Source organism: Lithobates pipiens, unplaced genomic scaffold (genome assembly GCF_037356315.1).
Source record: "Lithobates pipiens isolate NorthernLeopardFrog02 unplaced genomic scaffold, aLitPip1_a1.2 Scaffold_25, whole genome shotgun sequence".
Taxonomy (NCBI): domain Eukaryota; kingdom Metazoa; phylum Chordata; class Amphibia; order Anura; family Ranidae; genus Lithobates; species Lithobates pipiens.
The window spans coordinates 66,121,918-66,139,690 of record NW_027507787.1 but is presented as its reverse complement, the minus strand read 5'-3'; the positions used below and the strand labels follow the sequence as shown (position 1 = coordinate 66,139,690).

At 42.4% G+C, this 17,773-nt stretch overlaps 1 protein-coding gene across 2 annotated transcripts in view; it reads left to right on the top strand.

The window, feature by feature from the left end:
• Positions 1-17,773, top strand: part of CDH23 (cadherin related 23) — a 1,769,196-nt gene that overhangs the window by 1,479,388 nt on the left and 272,035 nt on the right. The gene's annotated exons all lie outside the window — the stretch shown is intronic.

Sequence of the window (17,773 nt, the reverse complement as noted above, 5' to 3'; positions counted from 1 at the left end):
AGTTAACTTTAAACTTATGACCTGCAGGAGCTTGAAGGGTATTAAAGTTTGTCATAATTTCATGACCACCCCCCCTCTCTCCCCCCCTCTCTGTCAGCCCAAGCCCCCCTTTCTCTCACATCCCCCAACCCCCCTCTCTCTCTCACCCCCCAACCCCCCCTCTCTCTCTCACTCCCCAACCCCCCTCTCTCTCACCCCCTCTCTGCCTAGAGAGGAGAGAGCCCAAGGGGCTAGCCTGCCCAGTGTCTACTGCTCTGTCCTGCTGTCAATCTGCATGTTTTACTGCGCACACCGTTTTAACACACCAGGAGACACCAACACTAGTAACGCCACTGCTACTGCTCTAGGGAAAAAGCTATTCTGCAACCTATTAGTCTGAGCCCGTATAATTCTAAGAACCAAAAATGTGTAATATATCTCATAATATTTGATGCTCATTTGTGAAGCAGCTCAAATAGATATCTTCTAAACTTGGAAGTGGGGACCCAATTATCCACTGGGTCATTTTAACCTTCCTCTGCAAATCTTTTCTCTCAGCCTGTGTACAACTAAAATACTAAATTGTACAGTAATATTTTTATTGTAAGTCTGTTGTGGCATAACATTTTTTTTAAAACGGTATTCACCACTGCTGTGTGCACAGGATGATAAGGCTGCATGGTTTTCTTAAAAGTAGGGGGAACACAATAGTGCCCCCTACATATGAGAATAGGGACAAAAACGAATAAATTTAAAATTTTAATCCTGTCAATTAATTGGTCACTTATCTGTCAACTGATTTGGAAATTCTAGAAAATTCTTCAGTTATTCAGGTGATCCAACGAACCTATAAAAACAAAAAAGAGGTTATAAAAGGAATTTAACCAACAAATTTCCTCAGAACAATGGTTGCAGCAGAAGAAAAAGGCACCCCCCATCCCCCTTTTTTGTTGCGGGCCTTTTCCCCCTCCGGATTCTGTTCTTTAATGTCATAAGGGATAAGGGTCTTGTCTTTATTTGGTCGGTTCAAGCTTTTAAAGCTGAATCATTGATATTTATAATCCATGTATGGTTATAAATGTTATGTCGTCAAAGTAATTGTATTGGTTATTATTATTGGTCATATACCGTATTTATCGGACTATAAGATGCACTTTTTCCCCCAGAAATATGGGGCAAAATGTCCATGCGTCTTATGGTGCAAATATACGATAATTACCGCCCGCGCCGCTGCTGGAACCACCCCCCCCACCGCAATCCGGAGCGCTCTGCGGCCTCAGCCTTAGGAAAGGCCACGGCTTCGGGCCTAGCTCCAGAGCGGCGGCCATCTTGGTGCACCCGTCAGCCGTTTACGATGTGATCGCTCTGTCAAATAACAGAGAGATCGGATGGCAGCAGCGCTGTGGGCTGCATCTGTAGTGCCCACAGCGCTGCTCTGTGACAAGGGCAGTCACAGCCATCCCTCAATACCCTGCCAATACCCTGCCAATACTCTGCAATACCCTGCCAATACTCTGCAATACCCTGCCAATACCCTGCCATACTCTGCCATACCCAGCCAATACTCTGCCATACCCAGCCAATACTCTGCCACACCCAGCCAATACTCTGCAATACCCAGCCATACCCTGCAGTACCCGTTAATACCCAACCGTACCCAACCACCTAGTGCATAGTAGCCTGATGGAGGAGGGAGAAGTGCCAGCTGTCTCTCTGGGAGCCTGGCACCATAGAGGCAGAGAAACGCAGGGCCGGTGACTCTGACAGGAGTGGCCAGAGGAAGAGGCGAAGGCAGGAGTTGGCTCTCAGGAACAATGGCCGGGGAGGAGGAGGGCAGACCGAGGACAGGATGAATAGGCAGGCCGCTGGGATAACATCAGGTAAGGCGATGGTAACTCTGCATTTCTATGGTAATGGTCACTCTGCATTTTCTATGGTAATGGTCACTCTGCATTTCATGGGCACTGGAAAATATTTTAGTGCACCATTTGGTTCAGAATATTTTTTTTCTTGTTTTCAACCTCTAAAACCTAGGTGCGTCTTATGGTCAGATGCATCTTATGGTATATAGTCATAACAATAATAAAGGCCATTCATGCCACATATTAAAGTCTAATAGTTTTTATTATATTTAAAGTTTAAGTAAAAAAATAATAATTTGTCCTCTAGTCCCATATTTTATTTTGTTATACAAAAGTTATTTTATTGCACCTGCTAATTGTCAGAGATCTAGCACAGTAAGGCCGCGTACACACGCGCGGACTGTTCGCCCAACTTTGTCCGTCCAACAGTTTCGGCAAACAGTCCGCTCAAACTTAGCATGGACGGACATGGCCACACACGACGTACGAACAGTTTGCTGAAACCGTGCGCGATGACGTGAACGGCACGTACGACGGGACGAAAAATACGACGTCCTATACACTGCATTATAGCTTTCGGCGTGAAAATCCTTTCTGAGCATGCGCGCAACTTTGTTTGACGAACAAGCCTACACACGAGCGGACTGTTCGCTGAAACAAGGTTTCAGCGGACAGTTTTACGGAATTTCCGAAAAACCTTGTCCGTCAAACTGTCCGCTGAAACTGTCCGCTGAAAGCCCACACACGAGCGGACTGTCCGCCCAAACACTGTTCAGCGGACAAAGTTGGGCGAACAGTCCGCGCGTGTGTACGCGGCCTTAGGCTGGATTCACATCTATACATTTTTTGTGCTTTTTGCATTTTGCAGATTTGCTCCACAGAACGTGTTGCCTAGGAAACCATGTTAAATGGACTGCAGTGCAAATCTGCAAAAAGCACTAAAACTGCATAGGTGTGAATCCAGAAGATTCCCTGCTATATAGGCCTGTATTTTAGTTAAAACTGAACTCCAGCCATATCTTAAGTCTTGTGCAGTTGTTCAGGGAAATTCCTCCATGCCAAACTTACTTAAAGTAGAACCATAGGCAAAACTTTTTTTTTCATTTTGGATAGTGCAAGGGATAATTATAACCCCTGTCAGATTTTTTTTTTGCCATCTGTGTCCCATTGCAGAGATTTCTCTTCACTTCCTGCCCTATAGCCAAACAGGAAGTGAGAGGAAATCCCTGCAAATTAAGGGAACTTCTTGGGGACCTCCATGTCACCAGAACTAGTGTCCCCATGCTATTATTTTTCTGGGGACAACCCAAAATTTTTGATTTTCTGTTACTTTCAATGATAATGGTAAACAGGAAAAAGAGAGGGCGTGAGTCTCCCTAACGGGGGCAAAGACAGCACTAGAAATAGCCAGGTGTTGTAATCCCTCTCCCCTCTATCCAAAACTATAAAAGTGTTGCCTTTAATTATACTTTAATGATTCTCAAATAGTGCATTACAAGCTAAATATAGAGCCCATCAATGTCTTTGCTGGAGGACATTTAGCATCCTCTAGCCCTATCCTTCCCAGCCTTGCTGTTCTTGGTCTGCCATTTCCATTCATTGGATATCAGTTCTTTCAGTCATAAAGACTTAGCATCACATGTGGCCATTACCTAGGGCAGTCTGCATGCAAATGCTTGCCTGGCACCGTCCACTCCATTAGACTGCAATTTGCCCATCAACACACTTTGATATTTATAATGCATAAAATGCCTCTCCTTATTCAATATGGTGCAACATCCAAAAATAGCTCTTTATATACAGTATACTACAGTGTTCAAACTTCTTATTTCTTGATAACCTTAATTATCACCACTGTGACTTGAATCGATGTGTGCAGCTCACCAATTCTTGGACATACACTCATGAGCTATGTATTCCCAAAAATGCCTTGAATTGGGCTCAAATAGCATGACATCTCGGATGGATGGACAGAAGCCTCATAGCATTCCCCCTTACGCCTTCACTCCAGCGCCTCATAGTATAAGTATGTTGTTACACCTATAAGAAAAAGACCTGCTGCTCCAGGTGTATAGAGATGAGGCTAATTAGTAGAGCGCTAGCCCCGGCCCGCCAATGTGGGAAACTTGGAAAGAAGAAAGAAATGGCTGCAGATCCAGAACTTCCGATTGCCTTTTATTTTTTTTTCACAAAGATAACACCAAAGACACAAAACTGTGGTCACATAGACGCGTTTCACACATACATCTTGTGCTTAATCTCTACCTGTTGTCACACATACACGGATTTCCCAAAAAGATATAAAATCCTCATAGCATAATACTGTAATGCCCCGTACACACGAGCGGACTTTTCGACATCCAAACTCCGACGGACTGAGTCCGGCGGACTATCCGATCGTGTGTGGGCTGCAACGGACTTTAGCGAAGCTAAAGTCTGACGGACTTTAGAAATGAAGTATGCTTTAAATTTTCCCGACGGAACTCCGCCGGACCCGGTCCCCTTTGAAAAATCCGCTCGTGTGTGTGCTACTCCGACGGACTAAAACCGACGCTAGGGCAGCTATTGGCTACTGTCTAGGAACTTCCTACGTCGAATCCAGTCGTACGTCATCACGTTCGACTCCGTCGGAGTTTGGTGTGATGGTGTGTGGTCAAGTCCGTTCGGTCGAAAAGTCCGCCAGAACTCCGTCGGAACTCCGGCGGAACTCCTTTGGAGGTCTGTCAGACTTAATCCCTCTCGTGTGTACGGGGCATAAGGCTATTTTCAAACTGTCGCCCGTCTGCATTAGCAGTAAAGCGCTGCTAATTTTTGCAGTGCTTTACTCTCGCTTTAGCAGCACTTTTCGGCCACTAGTGGGGCGCTTTTAACCCCCACTAGCGGACAAAGAGTTAAAAGCGCTCGTGTTGCGATGCTTTGCAGGTGCTTCGACAGCGCTGCCCATTTATTTTAATGGGCAGGGCATTTTGGGAGTGGTGTATACAGCGCTCCCAAACATGCTGCTTGCAGGACTTTTCAGAACGTTCCGCAAGCGCACCACCCCAGTGTGAAAAGTCTGAATGGGGGGGCGGTTTTCAGGCATTTGTTAGAGGCTATTTCTAGCGTTAAACCTGTAAGGCTGCTTTTACACTGAGGCGATTTTTCAAGTGTTTTAGTGCTAGAAATAGCTTCTAATGCCTGAAAACCGCCTCCCCATTCATTTCAGTGTGAATATATGTTAACTCTGTAAGAGTTAATTCACACCAAGTCTGTAAGGCAGTGCACCTTAACAAGCTCCCGCTGGTGTGTATGGGCCCTAAGACCAGAAAATGTAATAACTGCCCAGCATGCACTTCCTTTTAGGAGAGTTACAGTCTAATATTGTTAGTGTTTAGCAATGACATAGGCAGTGTGCATTGGTGGGCAGCCATGTTTTTTTTAACCTAGGCAGGTGTGTATACAGTTGTCAGTCAGATGCTGCCCATAGTGCCCAGTTGGCTTGCCTTTACATCTGGCTCAGGCTATACTACCCATTTCATTTATGAGGCATTTTTTTCTGTAGTAAATACTTTTGAATGTTATTGGTCTCCACCTTGCAGATGTTTGAGGTTATGGAGAGATCAATGGGTGTTTCCTTCTATGTATGTGGTCTTCTTCAAACCTTACTATGAGATCTATTTAGTGTGAGTCATTCTAGTCTTTCCTGCCTGGAAGTCAAATATATTGTTTGTGTTTGAAACCACACAGAAAATCAATCAGACCCCACTTATACACTATAAGTGTTCCCCTGTAGTTTTTGCTGCTTGTTTGTTAGGAGTATGCACACAGAAGATGCATCTTTGAGTTAACGTGGACCTATAAGGTGCTAAGATTCAAAAGTCAGTTTAGGACAGAGATGGTCATAGCTATGTTCAGAAGGATTTTGTTTTGATTAACCTCTGCAACATCTCCAAACCAGTGAAACAACAAAGCTCCTGATTCACTCCCTGGTTATCTCTCGCCTCAACTACTGCAACTCCCTCCTCATTGACTTGCCTTTAAATAGACTATCCCCCCCTTCAGTCCATCGTAAATGCTGCAGCCATCCACAACTCTGCCCCCAACTACATCACTAGCCTAGTCTCAAAATACCAACCTAATCGTCCTCTTCGTTCCTCCCAAGACCTCCTGCTCTTTAGCTCCATCATCGCCTCCTCCCATATTCGCTTCCAGGACTTCTCCTGAGCCTCTCCTGTCCTCTGGAATACCCTACCCCAATCTGTCAGACTATCTCCAAATCTATCTACTTTTAGTTAATTCCTGAAAACTTTTCACTTTGGAGAAGCCTACCCTGCCTCCACCTTACAACTGTTCTTTTATTTTCTTCATCAGCTCATCCCTCACAGTTCTTACCCTTTTGTATCACTTGACCCTCCCTTGATTGTAAGATCTAATGAGCAGGGCCCTCCGATTCTTCCTGTATTAAATGGTATTGTAATTGTACTGTCTGCCCTCATATTATAAAGCGCTGAGCAAGCTGTCGGCGTTATATAAATCCTGTATAATAATAATAATTATTATTATTAAATAATAGGTACATGCGTATCAAAACAAGCCCTTGTATTGACAATTGTCTGATAGGACTGCATTACCCTTTTACTTTTTCCACTATAGGCATAGTCACCCATTTGTGGCAGCTAGAACTGGCATTTTTCATACCCTCTTACATTTTGTTTAGTGGGAACTACAATAAATCTTCTGATATGCCGGAAAGAATTTTGCATCCAATAATGCGTGGGTACTCAAGATTCATGCAGGTTTCCTTATAACTTGAAGTGATTGTAAAGTCTCTTTTTTTTTTCTAGCAGCTTGCTATGGGGACACCCGAGCCGAGCTGCAGCTCCGTGTGTCCATTGAGACATGGAGCTTCCATTCGGCCTCGCCCCTCTCTCTCCTGATTGGCTATCTGACTTTGATTGACAGCCGTGGGGGCCAATGGTGTCGCTGCTGTGCCTCTGCCAATCTGGAGGGAGTGTCCCGGATGGCCGAGGGACTTGTGGAAATAGCTGGATAGAGATGGGGCTCAGGTAAGTATTAGGGGGGGGGGTTTGTACACACAGAAGGCTTTTTATCTTAATGCATTTAGATAAAAACTCTTCTAACTTTACAACTCTTTAACCAAAACTAAAAAGTTACTTCTGTAGGGAAATGTATTAAATATTCTATCACTTAAAGTGAAACTAAAGACAAATTTATTAAATTTTTTTTCGTTATGTAGGGTTATAACATCGTAATTTTTTTCCCATCTGTACCTGAATGGGAAGATTTCCCTTCACTTCCTGTCTCATAGCCAAAACAGAAAGTGAGAGTAAATCCTTTCAAAGTGAAGGGATCCCTATGTGTCACCACAATCACCAGAACTAGTGCCCTCATTAGAATATTTCCTCTCTATTACTATTCTGGGGACAACCCAATATTTGTGAATTTCTTTCATTTTTACTCTCAGTGATAACAGTAAACAAGATAAAAAAAAAAAGAGGCTGAATCTCCTTAAAGTGGATGTAAACCCACTCTCATCAATTCTAAACCACTGCCATAGTGGTGATCTATAAGGATGTACATGCCTCCTGCATGTATCCTTATCTGTCAAATGTCCCCCCTTTAGCTGTTTGAAACCCCAAAAAACTGCAGATTCTGTGGACGGGTCTGTTGCTTGGTGGGCGGAGTCATAATGTCAGCAGACTCCTCGGCTTCCTCTACACTCCCCTTGGCCAGAGCGTGCAGGAGAGGCAGAGCGCATTCTGGGTAAAAGCAGAGCGCGCTCACAGCCCCCTGTCACATTTACACAATGCCCAATGACAGTGGGGGGATGATCGGTGTGATGGGAAAGTTGTAAGCACCGATCCCCCCTGCATGGCTTTTCATTATCTGTTTCACCTGCAAAGCCATGCAGGGGGGATCGGTTTCCAATCTTCCCAAGCTTTCCAATCGCACCGATCATCCCTCCGCTGTCCTCAGTGTCCTCCTCCGTCCCTCTCTGTGTGTCCACAACACCCCCCCCCCCCTGTCTTCCTCCTCCTCCTCCCGTCCCTCTCCATAGTGTCCCCACAACATCCCCCTCTGTCTTCCTCCTCCCCCCCTCATCCCCCGCAGCCAGCTCCCCTCTCCTCTCTCGTGGGTTGCGAGGGGGGGGAGGGGGGCGTGCAGGGGATCTGTCAGGATGTAGAGCGGAGAAAGGGTCTGGTATGTCAATTACCAGTCCCTTTCTTTTCTGAATGGGACACAGAGCGTTCGTTACCGATCGCTCCTGTGCCCTGTGATAACTGATCAGAGTAACCTGTGTGTTACTCTGCTCAGTGTATGAATGGAGAGGAGCTGCTGTCTCCCCTCCATTCATCTTCAGTGCAGAGATAGGGACTGGGGAATCTGTAGTCTCTGTTTAGACCCCTGACATGTCACCAAAGCCCCCAACAGGACTGATAAAAAAAAATATTCCAAAATAAAGATAAAAAAATGAAATTGTATAATAAAACAACAACCGTCCACTGCCCCACTGACACCGTCCACTGCCCCACTGACACAGTCCACTGCCCCACTGACACAGTCCACTGCCCCGACACAGTCCACTGCCCCCGACACAGTCCACTGCCCCCCTGACACAGTCCACTGCCCCCCTGACACAGTCCACTGCCCCCTTGACACAGTCCACTGCCCCCCTGACACAGTCCACTGCCCCCCTGACACAGTCCACAGCCCCCTTGACACTGTCCACTGCCCCACAAACCTTTTGGGAAAAAAATTTTTAATTGTAAAATAAAAAAATAATCTGACACTGTCCACTATCCTCACACCATCCTGCAAGTACTACCCACCACTGTACACTCCACATCCCTGTGATTTGCACCGCATTGCTGTTCAGATCACATGTGATGTCTGTGCGATGCGATTTCAGCCATACAAACTGTATGGCTGAAATCGCACCGCATTCCGACCAAACTCGCACAGGACCCTTTTTTTGGTCCACACAAGAATTGCATGGGTGTTCACACCTATGCTATCCTATTCATGTCCTAACGGTCAGTTTGCAGTGCGATATCCGAGCTGAAATGGGGGCGTCGTTAACATTGTATGACACTCCCCAGCAGTTGGCATATGGAAGTGTGAACTGCCGTGCGAGTCGGATGTGATGTGGGAACCTGCAGTGGATTTGCAGGGTTCCCGAATCGCAGCCTTGGTGGGAGCAGTCAGGTGACATTTGTAGGCTGTATGCTTTGAAGCTCGGTTCACACTGGTGCGATTTGAATTGTTTTGAATTGTGAACTTTTTACACAGGATGTGCCTGTCTCAGGCTAGTGCACGAGATATGTAAATCACCTGTCACTCACAGCAAGGGGGAGGTTTTGACAAAGTTTTCAAGACTTTGTCAAGATTTCTCTAACAGAACAATAAAAGAGGATTGCTCAGAGCTGGATTAAATCTGTGTGGCAAGACTGGGCTCAAATGATAGGGAATCTTATTCTCTACATTATGACATCATCATTTTTTTTTTTTTCGGGTTTACATCCACTTTAATGGGCGCACTGACAGAGGTGAAAATCAGACAGGTGTTCTAATCTCTCTCCACTCTATCCAAAACTAAAAAAAAAATAGTCGCCTTTAGCTACACTTTAACATTTTAAAGTGCAGGCTTGGATGTTATACTGTATCATATCACCATATGACCGTTTGGGCCATATCCTGTCTAGGAAGCCCAAACGCAACCCAAATTCCTCTCACTAATAACCGTATACACTTTCAACCTGGAGTATACTTTGCTTTGGCTTGAGGATATTTCTAATTTTCTAATGCAAAAAAACATTCATAATAATATGGTATAAATAAAAACAGTGACCAGAATTAGAATTTAAGTACTGCCGCATTATAATTGAGATTGTTGATGTTATCAAAAGGTTTCAACCATATTGCGATATTAAAATATATCCATGAGATAAAATAGTCCTATAACATATAATCTTCCCAGATTCTTCCAACAATCTACAAAAGCAGTGCCCACTGCCCATGATAACCAATTAGAAAATTCTTCCAAAAAATCCACCACGTCTTCACATTCTTGTACAGACTTCTAAACTATTGGTCCATTTGCACCAAATGTATAATGACTTTTCTCTCCAGGTGTTCCCCGCCCCATACAACTAGGGATAACAGGACATTTCCTCTTTTTGGATCCTTAATAAAAAAATCCTCCCCCTCTCCTCCTCAGTTAAAAAATTTTTCCTCACTGCGCAGTTCCATTTATATGCACCTTAACAAATAATACATTGTTATATGAGACATACTAAAATAGCGGTGTGTACCATACCTGCTATTTTCACTTTTCTTTTCTCAATAAAATTATTATAAGATCAAAAAATAAAATAAAAAATAGAGCATTTGTACCATCATAATAACATTTGTACATATAGCTTGTACATAGTAATTTCAACAAACTGTTCTCACATTTAAAGCGGTTGTAAACCCACGAAAAAAAAAAAAAAAAAAAACTTGCAAGACAACTACTACTTTAAATTTATTGCACCCATCTCCTTCCTTCCAAAAAATGGCACAACCATGGATATCATTTTTCTTGTTGTAGTTAGGATAAAGAGTAGGAAGATCTTGGATGCAGTAATTTGAGTTCAGGTTATCAGGGATAGGACCCTTTCTATACAATGTTTGTGTTGTAGAACTTGGCAATCCTATTCCTATGCACAAGTTAGCTTTTGTTATGTACAGGATATCCTTGGGCTTATTTCACTTCGTTAATTTCCTCACCTTGCCAAGTTAGGCAGTTCAACTTTTGCTGTGAAGCTGTTACACCACTTTTCCAGTAAATAATTGCTACTTAATTTGACCTCATACAATGCCATTATCTGCATCATGGCTGCTAAAGTTCACTGTTGGGTGACATGACAGAGCCAGTCCAGGCTCTGCAGGGATCCTGACAGTAATGTTGGGTTCCACCCAGATGCTTGACCAGCAGCTGGCTCAGCCTCTGTTTGTGCGCCATTGGGAGATTGAACCAGCGGCTCCCGCCTCTTTCCCATCCATTCTCAGTGTAGAACCAGCAGAGGACAAGAGTCCTTGATGTTTTACAGGTATCCTTTAGAATACACACACATACAAGTGTAATGTATATCATTATTATTATAACACAGGACTTATATAGTGCCAACCGTTTGCGTAGTGCTTTACAATATATATGTAAAATATATTTCTTCATTTTGGGAAATTTTATATTTTTACATTTGGACTGTTCCAAATTGTGTAGGGCCTGAATAATACTGGGATTTTTGCTTGTATATTGGCTTTACAGAAGTTATACATATTTCCCCTTTTCTATGTGAAACACACTTCCTGTAGTGCAGTAAAGGAAGTACAAAATGTGGCTAACCACTGTGTGTGTTTTTAAGGAAATGTGGAAACCTGTCTTCGATACCCTATGAAAAATATTTTAACTAATCATTTTAAAATATACAATACTCAACAGTCAATGTCCTTACTTTCTTAATATGTTTACAATTATATAAAGAAAGAAAAATTTACATTGTATAGATGGCAAAAAGAACAGACATTTGAAATGCATATTTTGCTTTAGGTCAAAGATTATTGACCTATTGTTTCATACCTATCAAACATTATTATTATAATTAGGTAGAAAAGATATCATAAATGTAGGGTATTTTTAATAGCCATCGGTGTAAAAAATGATCAATGTTTAGATCCTTTAGTCATACTTATATTTTTAAAAAGTCAGTTTAATAAGGGAAACAAAAATCTTTCAGATTATTACTGCAGAATTTGTAAAAGTATGCTATTAAAATGGATCAAATCCAAACCTGCTTTATCTTCATACCTCCATATGAAAGGAAAGGACTGTTCTTGAGTTATAACCGGTAGATAAATAAAATTATTCCTACATAGTATATCAAACTCATTGCACAAAATTAATAATATCAGTAGTAGTGACATATTACTATCCAAAATTATAGCAGAAGGAAATGGAATGACATTTATTGAAAAGGGGCCACCCTAGTATGGCCTATGTTCAAGTGTCCCTAGTGAAAGGACATTCTTCCAGGGATCTTACATTTTTTTTGTGCATTACAGTAATATACTTCAAAAAAACTGTTACGGACGTGTGTTAGGGTCTTATTGCCTCTCTGCAGTGAGGTGGCTTAACATTGCATATATATTTACACAGTATCTCTGTCCCAAAGACAACCTCTGTATATGACACTGAGCATGTGCACTCCACTTCTTTGGTTGACCATGGCGAGGCCGGTTCTGAGTGGAACCTGTCCTGTTAAACTGCTGTATGATTTTGGCCACTGTGCTGCAGCTCAGTTTCAAGATCTTGGCAATCTTCTTATAGCCTAGGGCTAGGCCATTTTTATGCAGAGCAACAATTCTTTTTTTTCAGATCCTCAGAGAGTTCTTTGCCATGAGGTGCCATATTGAACTTCCAGTGACCAGTATGAAAGAGTGGGAGCAATAACACCAAATTTAACACACCTGCTCCCCATTCACACCTGAGACCGTATATCACTAAAGAGTCGCATGACACTGGGGAGGGAAAATGGCTAACTGGGTCCAATTTGGATATTTTCACTTAGGTTGCCAGCGGTTTAGACATTAATGGCTGAGTGTTCAGTTATTTTGAGTGGAAAGCAAATGTACACTGTTATACAAGCTGTACACTCACTACCTTACATTGTAGCAAAGTGTAATTTCTTCAGTGTTGTTACATGAAAAGATGTAATATATTTACAAAAATGTGAGGGGTGTACTCGCTTTTGTGAGATACTGTGTGTGTGTGTGTGTGTGTATATATATATATATATATATATATATATATATATATATATATACAGTGGGGACGGAAAGTATTCAGACCCCCTTAAATTTGTTACTCTTTGTTATATTGCAGCCGTTTGCTAAAATCATTTAAGTTCATTTTTTTTCCTCATTATTGTACACACAGCACACCATATTGACAGAAAAACACAGAATTGTTGACATTTGTGCAGATTTATAAAAAAATAAAAACTGAAATATCACATGCTCCTAAGTATTCAGACCCTTTGCTGTGACACTCATATTTAACTCAGGTGCTGTCCATTTCTTCTGATCATCCTTGGGATGGTTCTACGCCTTCATTTGAGTCCAGCTGTGTTTGATTATACTAATTGTACTTGATTAGGAAAGCCGCACAGCACAAAGACCTTACAGCTCACAGTGCATGTCAGAGCAAATGAGAATCATTAGGTCAAAGGAACTGCCTGAAGAGCTCAGAGACAGAATTGTGGCAAGGCACATATCTGGCCAAGGTTACAAAAAATTCTGCTGCATTTAAGGTTCCTAAGAGCATAGTGACCTCCATGAGCCCTAAATGGAAGATGTCTGGGACGACCAGAACCCTTCCTAGAGCTGGCTGTCCAGCCAAACTGAGCTATCGGGGGAAAAGAGCCTTGGTGAGAGAGCTAAAGAAGAACCCAAAGGTCAATGTGGCTTAGCTCCAGAGATGCTGTTGGGAGATGGGAGAAAGTTGTAGAAAGTCAACCATCACTGCAGCCCTCCACTAGTCGGGGCTTTATGACAGAGTGACCCGACGGTAGCTTCTCCTTAGTTCAAGACACATGAAAGAGTTTGCCAAAAAACACCTGAAGGACTCCAAGATGATGAGAAATAAGATTCTTTGGTCTGATGAAACCAAGATAGAACTTTTTGGCCTTAATTCTAAGCGGTATGTGTGGAGATAACCAGGCACTGCTCATCACCTGTCCAATACAGTCCCAACAGTGAAGCAGGATGGTGGCAGCATCATGCTGTGGGAGTGTTTTTCAGCTGCAGGGACAGGACGACTGGTTGCAATTGAGGGAAAGATGAATGCGGCTAAGTACAAGGATATCCTGGACGAAAACCTTCTCCAGAGTGCTCAGGACCTCAGACTGGGCCAAAGGTTTACCTTCCAACAAGACAATGACCCTAAGCACACAGCTAAAATAACGTGTGGCTTTACATCAACTCCATGACTGTTCTTGAATGGCCCAACCAGAGCCCTTACTTAAACCCAATTGAGCATCTCTGGAGAGACCTAAAAATGGCTGTCCACCAATGTTTACCATCCAACCTGACAGAACTGGAGAGGATCTGCAAGGAGGAATGGCAGAGGTTCCCCAATTCCAGGTGTGAAAAACTTGTTGCATCTTTCCCAAAAAGACTGATGGCTGTATTCGATCAAAAGGGTGCTTCTACTTAATACTGAGCAAAGGGTCTGAATATTTAGGACCATGTAATATTTCAGTTTTTTTCTTTTGTAATAAATCTGCAAAAACATCAACAATTTCTGTCAATATGGGTGCTGTGTGTACATTAATGAGGAAAGAAATGAACTTAAATGATTTTAGTAAATATTGTCAAAAGTATTGGAACGCCTGCTTTTACATGCACATGAACTATAATGGCTTCCCGGCCTTAGTCCGTAATGTTCAATATTAAGTTGGCCCACCCTTTGCAGCTATAACAGCTTCAACTCTACTGGGAAGACTGTCCACAAGGTTTAGAAGTGTGTCTATGGGAATGTTTGACCATTCTTCCAGAAGTGCATTTGTAAAGTCAGGCACTGATGTTGGCCGAGAAGGCCTGGCTCGCAGTCTCCGATCGAATTCATCCCAAAAGTTGTGTATCGGGTTGAGGTCAGGACTCTGTGCAGGCCAGTCAAGTTCCTCCACCCCAAACTCGCTCATCCAGGTTTTTATGGACCTTGCTTTGTGCACTGGTGTGCAGTCATATTTGACCAGGAAGGGGCCATCCCCAAACTGTTTGTTCCCACAAAGTTGGGAGTATGAAATTGTCCAAAATGCCTTGGTATGCTGATGCCTTTAGAGTTCCATTCACTGGAACTAAGGGGCCAAGCCCAACCCATGAAAAACAACCCCACACCACAATCCCTCCCCCCCCCCCCCAACCAAATGATTTGGACCAGTGCACAAAGCAAGGTCCATAAAACCATAAATGAGCGAGTTTGGGGTGGAGGAACTTGACTAGCCAAGGGGACCTCAACCCGATAGAACATCATTGGGATGATCGCTTCTGGAAGAATGGTCAAACCATTCCCATAGATACACTCCTAAACCTTGTGGAAAGCCTTCCCAGAAAAGTTGAAGCTGTTATAGCTGCAAAGGGTGGGCCAACTCACTATTGAACCCTACCGACTAAGACTGGGATGCCATTAAAGTTCATGTGCGTGTAAAGGCAGGTGGCACAATACTTTTGACAAGATAGTGTGTGTGTGTGTGTGTGTGTGTGTGTGTGTGTGTGTGTGTGTGTGTGTGTGTATATATATATATATATATATATATATATATATATATATATTATATAGATAGCTAGATAGATGGTGTGACATTGTAGGATCATGTTGGATTCATATATCTTTTAAGTTTTTGTGAATAATAAATGTTTGTATAGAAAAAAAAAAGGTTGCCTCCTGTAGTACCTGCAAAGTCTGCATATTAGAAAAACATTTTTTTTCTTTAGATGGGGGGCCTTTGATATTTTTTTTACCCCAAAATACCCCCAAAAAATGTTTCCTTCTTTAATCACCAGCTCTAACAAACAATGTATTATTAATATAATAGATCTTTATATTTTCACTGCTTGTTAAGCTTTGTTCTCATACTAAGTATAAGAATTTCAACCTCTTTTGCCTCATCTGCAGACAAAATAATAATTTTGGCCCTGTATGCAGAGGATCTATCCTGTGAACAAAGGGAGGTTGATTATGTTTCTCCAGTTTTAGAATTCTTTTTGATGGTGGAAGGTGTTGGTTCCTACTGTCTTGTCCCAGTACTGAATGTAGTAAAATCGGCATTATCCTAACTGTTTACCAAAGGAGCAGAGAATCTCCACTTTGCAAACTTAAAGTTCACTTTGGAAAGCGACAGTTCATTTAGTTAAAGTTATGTTAACTTTTATTTAAACCCACCTGATAACAATGTTTTCTAATTTCCCTTGCACGAGATTAGATATAAGAAGTGAGACCAGCTTAACCGTATTCTCTAATATAAGTAAACATTTAATTCGATCTAAAATTCAACCCCTAAAATATCATATAAGCTGCAAAATGGTTGCAAATAAGACTTGCCTGTAGATACCCAGGATATCTCCTAAACCTGCATGGTTTAGGAGATATCCTATGTATTTGCATGTGCAGACATCATCGGCACATGTGCACTGAAGCAACCGGTGGGAGTGACGTCATCGCAGGCTCCGGCCAATCACAGCGCTGGAGCCGTGATACTCAAAAGTAAGCCCCAGGAGTGATGTTGCCGGCCGGTGCTGTGTACGGGCACCGAAGTGAGGGCTTCGATCTCAGGTGGGTATTGCATAATGAGCTAGTATGCTATACGTACTAACTCGTTATGCCTTTTGTCTTGCAGGTGTTAGTTTTTTTTTTTTTTCAAAGTGGGTTTACAACCACTTTAACAAGTTATGTTGTGTTGACAACTGTCTCCCAATTATGTTCCACTGCTGTCACCCCTTAACCTTAGACCTTTCCTCTATGATATAACTCACTTGTTTAATATGTAGGTGTGCAGCTCTCTGGGAAATGAGCTTTAAAAGTTACTTATCTACTGACCACAGGGTCAAGCATTATGACTCGCACTGACTGCAGACTGCCCAAGATTGCTTTGTTAAATGGAACAGGAGGTTATCTTGTCTCTTTGATGAATATAGACAAGCTAGCTGTAGATACATGGACATAGGGGAATTAATCACCATGAAACCACAAACTGCAGTTATAACATGTGAGCCCCTCATTACACGGTAAGGCAAACAAACAGCCCAGGGAATACGACTACCCTAAAACCTTGTTAAAACATGAAAACAAGTATAAAATGTTTTTAAGACTGAAAAGTCAATAGCCCTCCCAGGGCCCAGTAGTACAGTCAACAAGTCTTTGGACATCATTTGATAGAATAATAATCATAAAAATGCTTCGCCCACCTGCATGTACCCTTGATCCAAGTCCAATAGGTGCACTATTGGCGTGAATTATCCAAATTTCATAGTGCTCCCTTGATACAAGGGTTTTCTCACACCAACTTAGAAACCCCATTACCAGGCTTTTGCTAAAAAGAAAAAAAGGCTTTCTTGGATCCAGAGATTAGGAAAAGTGATTGAAAAGATAGTCACTAACAGGCTGGCTGTCAAACAATAAAATCTTTGACATATTTTAAACTGGTTTCACATGAAAAAAAAAAAGTAAAGAAAAAAAAAGTAAAGAAACAGTTCCAGTCCACCTATTGATGGAGAGAGATAAGGGAGACATTGCTCCATCCTTATCCTCCTTGATCTCTCCGCTCTATTTGACACCATGGACTATAACAACTTAGTCTGTGGTCTACAGGGTACAGTGCGCAGCTGGCTCAGATCGATTTCTTCAGGGAGATCACAGGCATCATGGCAGGAAAATGCCCATACTCTTCACTTTCATTACATTACGGGGTTCCACAGGGCTCCATTCTGACACCAATGTTATTTTCCATATAAATAATATCACTAGGAAACACCATCCAACACTATGTTTTTTAACTACCATGCAGATGACACACAATTCTACCTGTCTTTCAAACCAGACACTTGTGACCCTGTAACCAACATCAAGGGATGTCCTTCTGATGTGCAGGAGTGGGTAACTGGCTGAAAATGAACCCAGGCAAGACAGAAATGCTTGTAAATGGACGGCAGGAGCTAAACTCAAAGAGGCAGCAAACACACACAGTTGGTTTAAACCTTGGGAATACAATACTTATGTTTTCAAACCATGTGCACAGCTTGAACAATTAGCTGCTGTCAGGTCCATTTCACCATTTTAGGAACATTACCAGAGTCAAACACCCAATTCCAGGAGAGGATATGCCAATTAATCC